The sequence below is a fragment of the Octopus bimaculoides genome, chromosome 21 (assembly GCF_001194135.2).
Source record: "Octopus bimaculoides isolate UCB-OBI-ISO-001 chromosome 21, ASM119413v2, whole genome shotgun sequence".
Taxonomy (NCBI): domain Eukaryota; kingdom Metazoa; phylum Mollusca; class Cephalopoda; order Octopoda; family Octopodidae; genus Octopus; species Octopus bimaculoides.
Window position 1 is genome coordinate 25,237,774 of NC_069001.1, and position 10,183 is coordinate 25,247,956.

Here is a 10,183-nt window from a genome sequence, read left to right on the forward strand (position 1 = left end):
CGATGAACAATGATCACAAGTATAATGGTTGCGGTGGCCTTGGTGATTTGGTCGTTGCTGTGGTTGTGACATGTTGCTGTTGATTATGTTGATGATGTCGACGACGACGACGACAATGATAATGGTAATAGTGATGACTATGATGATGGTGGTGACGATGACGAAAATTATAATGATGATGATGATGATGAATATGTGATCATTACCGATCAAAATACTGATCAAAATCTGTTAACGTGAATAATGGTTGACATTTAGATCGTCTAAGACATCTCACAACGTCTGATTTCCTATTTTGTATCGTTTCGCCTATGAGCAGCTCTTCAGGAGCAGATGTCTGATCAAAGTTTTTTCCAAATCTGATGAAATTATACGACGTTTCAGACTGTCTACAAACAGGACAACACTAAACAACTTTCTCTATTATTATAATATATGATAGATTTTTAAAATCGTATTCAAAAGCATTTTAACAGATTTGTAGCATAGACGCTTTGTGGCTTATTCTGGTATATTCAGTAAATTCATTGAGAGCACACAGACTCGATTGTGCCTTTATATATAACTCTTCGAAACGCCAGTGCTATAATGGTGGCAGCTGATGAAGAATATGTTCTCTATGTGGCCTGGTTCTTTGTTGTACCTTGTTTATCATTTTGTCCATGTTCTTTTGCAACGTCATGTACTCAGAAATGAATCTATATATACATGTAGATGAAGGTATGTACATACATGTACATATATATGCATATACTCATATATTATGTGTGTGTCTGTGTGTGTGACCACATGCTTCTCCAAAATTTTGATGTTAGTAATTTTCTCTGGTTTAGGTGTGTGTCTGCGGTGGTGGTTTTAATGAGGTGTCAGGTACATCTCTTTGTGAACTGGATGGAATATTTATATCTCTGTGTATGTGTGTGTGTGTGTATGGACCTACATACATGTTTATGTGTATACATGTATGTAAGTGTTTATATATGCCTTAATTTATCTTTAGCGTTAGAGTTACTTTTAGCATAACCGGTACTGAACAACACTCTCAGTTACTTTTGTGACCTTTCTCTCTTTCTCTCTCTCTTTCTCTCTCTTTCTCTCTCTCTCTCTCTCTCTCTCTTTCTCTCTCTCTCTCTTACTACACACACACACGCACACACACACACACACATATATATATATATAGTTATGGTATATTCTGTTAAGAAAGTAGTAGAGTACAGTAGAAGTCTCGTCCATAAACAGATTTTGCGTTTGGGCATGTCATGTGTGAATATGTAATTGAAAAAACTGGAGTCAGCAAGAAGTGGTACGTTTGGATAATTATTTTTTAATCACTACATATATATATATACGCGGGTGCGCGGGGGAGGGTGTGCGTGCGCGCGTGTGTGTGTGTGTGTACGCGTATACATTTATCTACATACAGATTGTCTTTGAAATATTTGTGTTACTATCTGCTAATATTTCACTTTTAGTTCGCCAGTGTTTATTTAGAATATTTCATTTGTATTTCCATAATTGAATGAAAAAACTGTTAAAATTATATTTGAGAATGCATTTTCGTTGATTTTAATATTATATCATTTAATGTACTTGAGTAAGTGTTAATGCGTATAAACTATTCTTTGTCGTAATAAATAATAATACACTCTAAAGATGTTATTGTTGTTGGCACTCCGTCGCTTACGACGTCGAGTGTTCCAATTGATCCGAAATTAACGTGCAAGTGGCTGAGCACTCCACACACACGTGTACCCTTACCGTAGTTCTCGGGGATATTCAGCGTGACACAGTGTGACAAGGCTGACCCTTTGAATTACAGGCACAACAGAAACAGAAAGTAAGAGTGAGAGAAATTTGTGGTGAAAGAGTACAGCAGGGTTTGCCACCATCTCTTGCCGGAGCTTCGTGGAGCTTTAGGTGTTTTCGCTCAATAAACACTCACAACACCCGGTCTGGGAATCGAAACCGCGGTCCTAAGACCGCGAGTCCGTTGCCCTAAAAACTGGGCCATTGCGCCTCCAAAGATGTTAATACATAATGTTGAATGTAAACTATCTCCTGGGTACACCTTCAGGAATGCGTAGCACATTTTTTTTTGGCCTCACCCATGTTATGTCGGGTATTTTCTGGTGCCTCTATTGTTCAGTTACACGCTCTCCAGAAGTATATACGCTTTCTAGACCTGCTCCCTTGCATGTGACATCGTATTAACCGATCTTTAGAAATATAAACGTAATCTTTGATTGAAATCCTACCGTGGGCAATAATAAATATTTTGGATGATACAGCTGCGATTTAAAGGACTCGCCGCTGAAGCTCATACGATTAGGATCCTGAATCACCAGGAATGATCTGATGCCTAGCAATAACAAATGAAATAAAAAATGATATTTTTGTTTCTGTAACCTTATAAAAAATACTTACAGTATTGCTATTCTTGTATTGAGCAGTACTATTATGTAGAATAGAAGGACGGTGAAAGCAGAATAAGATTTAGATATAATATTTGACACAGTCCTTCAACACGTAAAAAGACAATCATAAATAAAATAGAAGCTCGCATATGACGATAAACATTTGCTTTTCTCACGTTATATTTTTCAACCCGGGGCTCTTCTTTTAGCTCTTTGTGTTCATTTATATTTCAGAGAAGAGTAACAAAGAGCATGACGATATAGATTTGTTCTGCGGCAGGTGATACAAATACCGCAGCAGACTATATAAACAAAACTAAAAGGAGCAACAATAACTTTAACCATTTCGAACCATTCTAAAAATAATAAAAATTTTTATTGGAATTCTTAACGTTATAATGGAAAATAGGATACACATTCATGCAAATGTGTGTGTGTGTGTGTGTGTGTGTGTGTGTGTGTGTGTATTCGTATGTTTGTGTGGAGGTTCATGGCTTAGTGCAGAGAACGCTCGAAGCATTAAGTGCATAGAGTGTTGCTTACAAATTGTAAGATTGTTGTTTCGATTCCTGGACTGCAGACGTGTTGTATTCTTATTATATCTTTGAAAGCCTGATACTTATTCACTCCGTCTTTTGCCGAACCGCTGTATTACGAGGATGTAAACACATCAACACCGGTTGTTAGGCAGTGGTGGCTGGAGGCCATACACAAACTCAAAGACACGATCATATGTATACACATACATACATACATATTTGCTGGGGTTCTTTCAGTTTCTATCTACCAAGTTTTAGTAGGCCCGAAGCTATAGTAAAAGACAACTGCCAAAGATGCCACGCAGTGGGACTGAACCCAGAAGAATGTGGTTGGCAAGCAAGCATCTTATCACACATCTAATGCTTTCGAAGTCATGGCAGATACAAATTTATCATTGAAAAACGGAAGGGAAGGAAAAGTATAGATTGTTGTGATCTGTAATTTATTCGCTATCCTAAAACTATACCAAAACCCGCCTGTAGCCATTCTAGATTAATTTCTTTCATGAATCTTTACCTTTTTGTTTTGGACATTATGTCGTCACTGCTGCAGTCGTTATGATGTCATAGTCACTGATACTATTGTTGTTGTTCTTGTTGCTACTGCAGACTTGTTCTTGTTTTTGTTGTTGCAGATGTCGTTGCTGCTGCGGCTACTGCAATTTTTTTTTGTTTATTTCATAAATAACCATTGAACAGCTTTTCTTTCTGTCACTGATCTGAATTAGACATTTTGAAGAAAAGAAGAAAAAAAAAGACCATGAAAATGTTATAAACATGGCGTAGAAAGTTCTTTTTTTTTTTGTCTCATTTTTATATATATTTGTTATATACGGTTTGTTTTGGAATTATTTTCTTTGATTTTGTGCTATTTTCGTGCTCCTTTTTTTTTTTTTTTGGCAGGTAATGGTGTTTGGTTTAATTCAAATTTATTCTTGATCCTTGATGAGACTCCAACTGCGGATGATTGATGCTTAATTATAATCAGGAATTAAAGTGAAGAAAAGAAAACGAAAAATAAAAAAAAATATTCGTACAAAATTAACGAAAGAATTGCAAACAACAAGATACGCTTTTGTCTAATTTCATAAACGGTTCTGCTTCAGTTGCAAATATGGAATGCGTTAAGATTACAGAAACTTCTGTTTAGGCTTACACACATTTTTGTTGAATAATTTACTGCTGTTTTGTTTTACATTTCTCATTTAAAAAAAATCATATTAGTCATTTGATATTTGCCAGTATTGCACAGATATTGTTCATTTTGATAATGTTGATATTGTTATACAAGACATTGCTGATGTTGCTCATATTGTTATTGGTGTTATTAAAGCTGTACTGATGTTGCTGTTGTTGGCAATGTTGCTGATAATTTCAAGGTGGTGAGCTGGCGGAATTGTTAGCACGCCGGGCAAAATACTTAGCGGCATTTCGTCCGTCTGCATGTTATGAGTTCAAATTCTATAAAGTCGACTTTGCCTTTCATCTTTTCGGAGTCAGTAATAACATTGTACTTGAGCATTCCTGGAAATGTCAGACCTTATTTCTTCAACAGAAACGTACATTAAAATTATTGGTAAGGCGGCGTGCTGGCAGAAACGTTGGCACGCCGAGCGAAATGCTTAGCGGAATTTCGTCTGCCCTTACGTTCTGAGTTCAAATTCCACCGAGGTCGCTTTTGCCTTTCATCCTTTCGGGGTTGATAAATTAAGTACCAGTTACGCTCTGGGATCGATGTGATCGATTTAATACCTTTGTCTGTCTTTGTTTGTCTCTATGTTAAACCTTTTGTGGGCAATAAAAGAAATAAGAAACGTTAGCACGCCGGGCGATATATTATCGGTATTTCGTCTGCAGCTACGTTCTGAGTTCAAATTCCACCGAGGTCTACTTTGCCTTTCATCCTTTCGAGGGTCAATAAATTAAGTATTGCGTATTGGGGTCAATCTAATCGACTGGCTCCCTCCCCCAAAATTTCGGGCCGTGTGCCTATATAATCAAAACTTGAAACCATTATTATTGTTGTTAATAGTATTATTATTAACAGTGTTGGAACGCGGCTAGTTGACAGAATCGTGAACAAGCCGGGCAACATGCTCAGCCGCATTTCGTCTTCACATTCTGAGGGCAGATTCCTCAGATGTCAATTTTAATTTCATCATTTCAGGAATGAAAAATGAGTACCACTTGAGCACTTAAGTTCTCCGAAATTGATTGTATTCTGCAAAACTTGGTACCATTATAAACACTTATTTACATTATTTACATTTCACGGATATTTGTCCTCATCTTCCTTGTTGTAGACACAACGTTTCGGCTGATATACCCTCCAGCCTTCACCAGGTGTCTTGGGGAAAATTCGAACCTGGGTTCTCATTCCTAAGGTATTTTTCGATGTCGTTGCTGTTATGACGGTGAGCTGGCAGAATCGTTTGCACGCCAGGTGAAATGCTTTGCGGTATTTCGTCTGCCACTGCGTTCTGATTTCAAATTCCGCCGAGATCGACTTTTCGGGGTCGATAAATTAAGTACCAGTTACGCACTGGGGTCGATATAATCGACTTAATCCGTTTGTCTGTCCTTGTTTGTCCCCTCTGTGTGTAGCCCCTTGTGGGCAGTAAAGAAATAGGTATTTCGTCTGCCGTTACGTTCTGAGTTCAAACTATGCCGATGTCGACTTTGCCTTTCATCCTTTCGCGTTCGATTAAATAAGTTCCAGTTACGCACTGGGGTCGGTGAAATCGACTTAAACCCTTTGTTTGTCCCCTGTGGGCAATAAAGAATTAAACTATTATTATTATTACTATTATATTATTATTCAGGTCACTACCTGGAATCTAACTCGGAATCTTGGGGTTAGTAGCCTGCTCTATTAACTACTACGCCATATGCCCGTAGCTGGAGGGTATATCAGCCGAAGCGTTGTATTAACAACAAAGACGAGGACAAATATCCGTCAAATGTAAATAATGTAAATAATTCCTCATCTCTTAAGTACAGAACTGTATTACAAACACTGCTGACAGAAATATCGAAGCCCTAATTGTGGCTACACTTGCTGTTGTTGATGAAATAATGTTTATGGTGTTGTTAGTGTTAACTGTTATTACTAACTGTCTATGTATTCACCATTCCACCTATTTTTGTGTTTTCTATTGCTATTTTAGTTGTTACTAATAATGTTATCTATATTTTTGATACAGATGTCTGTGTTCATATTGGTACGGGTATTCATGTACTTGCTGATAGTGGTCATGTTGTTGAGGATTATGTTGTTGTTGGTTTTTAATTATTTCACAGTTACGTGTTTGTTGTCATGGTGTTTGAAATTGCTGTTGCAGTCTTCGTTGCTGCTGCTATATTTTATGTCGCTGACTCTTCCTCATACTCGATAAGACTATGCGGAGGCACACAATTATAGAGGATAACAGAAACTAAAGCTCCAGGGTGAAATTCCACCCGAAGATAGGTTAAGTAGGTGTAGCGGCCCACACAAATACATAGAAATGAAATTCAAATGGTGCTTATATTACAATATCAGCGATTACGTGGCTACATACTATCAGATATGATGAATTCAGACAGAAGTATTTTTACTAATGCAAACTGCTACTATTGTGGCTTATACGAACTCTTTATCTTGAAAATATAAATTCTGAGTCATATACTAGCTAGAGGAGACATAGGAGTCTATATCTCCTCCAGCTAACTCCACACAGTCTCCTACTGATATTAACCCTCTTTCACCTTTCAATGTAGGTATAATCTTGCTACTCCTGCCCTTGGGTGGAATCCTCCATTTATTTTCAATTTCTTCCTAGTTCTTCCGTCTAGTTTTACTAATTAAGTTTTTCTCCAATCTACAAAAGCTGCTGAGTATCTAAATAATGATATTTCCCAAATATTTACAAACTTCGCTAGATTAGGACAATTTAGCTTTGACCTCATTAGCTTCCACACCCTTCTGATGTACACCCCATCAATGTTCGTTTCCATTTCTAAAGTTGGTATTCTGTCAGATACTAATACTCCTAGATGCTCATAACTCTCTCCTTCTTTCAATGATTTTAACAGCAAGCTATCTGGTAATTGGAAGCTTTCGCTGCTGACTACCTGTCCCTTTCTCATGACTAATGTTTGACTCTAGTCTATGTTTGACTCTAGTCTGTATTAAGGAATCTATCTCTTTTTAATTCTTACTAAAAAGCTTCAGGTCATCCCGGTGGAGCAAATGTTTGATTTTTTCCATTACTGTTTCGTAAATGTGAGATCAAACATAAGACAAATATTTAAAAAGGACAACGAGTCCTCCTGGAAACTTTCTATTTTGATATTGACTTTCCTTAAGGGTGTGTCACTTGAGTAGAGTTCTACTTTCCATTTCTGCTTTGTCAATGAAAAATAGATCATGCCGTTCTTCTAGCCGTCTTCCGGCAAACTCTCTTCTCTTGGTAATAACTTTTGGTTGTTAATTTGCTCGCGAATGCTTTCTGAAAGTATTCCTGTTAACAGCTTCCACACTAATGGTAAGCAAATGATCGGTCTATAGTTGATAGCTATATTACCCTTACTATTATCCATCATAATGTGTATTGTCCTCCATCTAGTCAGCCAGTCGTGTATTATTCTCCCATTAAGGCAATCCTGAAGTTGTTCCTCCATGTAAACTACTGAATTACTTTAGCCAGTACCCTTGGACTAAATCTGGTCCTAGACCCTTCCAATTCGACATTTTTTCTAACACTTACCTCATTAATGCACTAGTTAATCTTAAATCTAGCTGCTTCTCACTCACTACAACTTCCCTTACTTTCTTAAGCCATACTGCATCACCATTGTGATTGATTGGTTTGTCCCACCTATTACTCCAGAACTTTCTATCTTCCTCTGCATTAGGTTTCTCATGTTCAGTACTTCGTTCTCCCCTATTCATTTGGTTCTAAAATCTCCTCTGGTCTTTCTCAAATAATCTATTGTGTTGATACTGATATATTTTTTTTGATATCTGGAGAGTTTGCCTGCTACTGCTATGACACACTGTTTTAACTATTCTATCATTGTCACAACTCCTCTCTCCTTGACAAATATCTTTCCTCGAGGAAATATTTTCATCTTGAGTTTTCTAGTTTGTTTTCCAGGCTTCTATTCGACTTAGATCTTCTCTTAAAGTCTTCACTTTATCATGTAGTCTCTTTTTCCACCTTTACTCTTTTTAATCTTTTCTTCTGAGATATATAATCTTCTGGCGACTACTGCATAGATCAATATGTTAGTGTCTTCTATATTTTTATTACCTGTGTTACCTACATCAGAATCTACTTTCCTAGTAATTTCTTGTAGCTTCCTTCGTATGGTGTCTTTTAATGCTGGCAATATTTTTCTTACTTCTGTACTCAGTATTTCCTGCAACTCATCTAAAATATTCTGATCTTCCTCACATAAATCAGTTAAGTTGTTGGTGCCAGTTGTCCCTTATTATTAGCGCTATTATTACTTATTCCTTTAGGTTCTTCTTTAATTTGAGATATATCTCTTATATTGTTTGTCTTTCCAACTGCCTGGTCTTTCTTTTCCAGTTCTCTTGTGGTCTCTTCTACCTCCAATTCTGTCATTCATTTTCTTCTAATAGCATTAGCTTGATCAACTAATCTCTGCTCAGTCACTTTAAGCATATCCTTCTCTAACCAAAGTGTCAACATCCGTTTTCTCTAGCCTCTTTTTTTGCTTCACTTTCTAAATAGCACTGCATCACTATCCTGTTTTCTTTGCTGGTCCACTTCTCCCTCCTTGCTCTACTATCTGCTGATGCTGTATGATTTTCTACTCTAGGCACAATGCCTGAAATTTTGGAGGAGGTGGCCAATCGATTACATTTACCCCAGTACGTGACTGGTACTTAATTTATCAGCTCCGAAAGAATGAAAGGCAAAGTCGGCCTCGGCGAAATTTGAGCTCAGAACGTAACGGCGGACGAAATACCGCTAACCATTTCGTCCGGCGTGCTAACGTTTCTGCCAGCTCACCGCCTATCTGATGCTGTATTAATATGATGATTATGGTCACTCTGTATCTTTAGTGATCCATTGGCGAACCAGAGGCCTTCCTTTTGAAGGGTCAGTTTCATTTTTGAAGTTACAACCAGAGTTTTCTGGAAATTCCTATCGCTTATAAACTGAGCTAAGGTAACGTTCGTCTCCATCGTCATCACCACTATCATTTATCGACATCTGAAAGTTTCAAGCAACTTTTCTATTGCATCATTTATTGCACCTTTTTGTTGGTGCGGTGGTGTGCTGAATTTTTGCGTGGGCGGGGGAAATTGCATTGTATCAATACGTTTTGCTATGGGGTTTTCTTTGAGTCTTCGCTTGTATTAGTTTTTTATATTGTTTTCTTTCTGTAGCGCAGTTTGTGTTCTTCTGTTGGGTATCGGCCTTCTATGGCAAATGTTTTGGGTTTTGTTAATTTTGTTGTGTATTTACAGAATGAGTTTATTCTTGTATGCTTTTGGAAAGGTGTTGCATAGTAGTGTGTATGTCTGTGAGTGTGTGTGTGTAACTTCTAAATCAACTATTTTATAGTATTTATTATTATCCGTCCACTGTTCTTTTGCTTGGTTTTGTTATGAGTTCCATTAATTATTAAAGTATTAATTATTATTATTATTATTATCAACTATTTCCAATTCGGTTTCCTTTTATTGCTGAGTGCCTTCCTGACATCTAGGGCAGAGAAATGCACTGTTATAAATTTGTGGGCCATTAAAATAATCACACCAGATTGTTCATTTACAAAGTCATATAATAGAAAAAAGGGAAAGAAAGACAGAGAGAAAAAGGGAAAGATATAAATTATAAAAGTAAACAAAGAAAATAAATAAGGTAATATAAAGATCAAAAACGAAAGGAAAATTCACAGCAACAATGCTCGTCTCAAAACGAGTGACATACCAGTTACGACAATCTTCTGTACTTTGCGCATGGAAGTAATCCAGGGATCATTCTCAAATAATTTTCAGTTCTTTTCTTTTATCATTCCAAGTGCTCCTACAATCATTGATATTGTAACCGTCTTGAGATGCTATTATTATTATTATTATTATTCAGTAGTTTTATTTTTATAACGTGCTTTCACTTCACTACCGAGCGCAGCTCTGTGCGCCTTGGGTATGTGCTGTGGTTTGCTGTGGTGCTCTTATGTTTACTGTATTGAAAGTGTTTTGCGTAG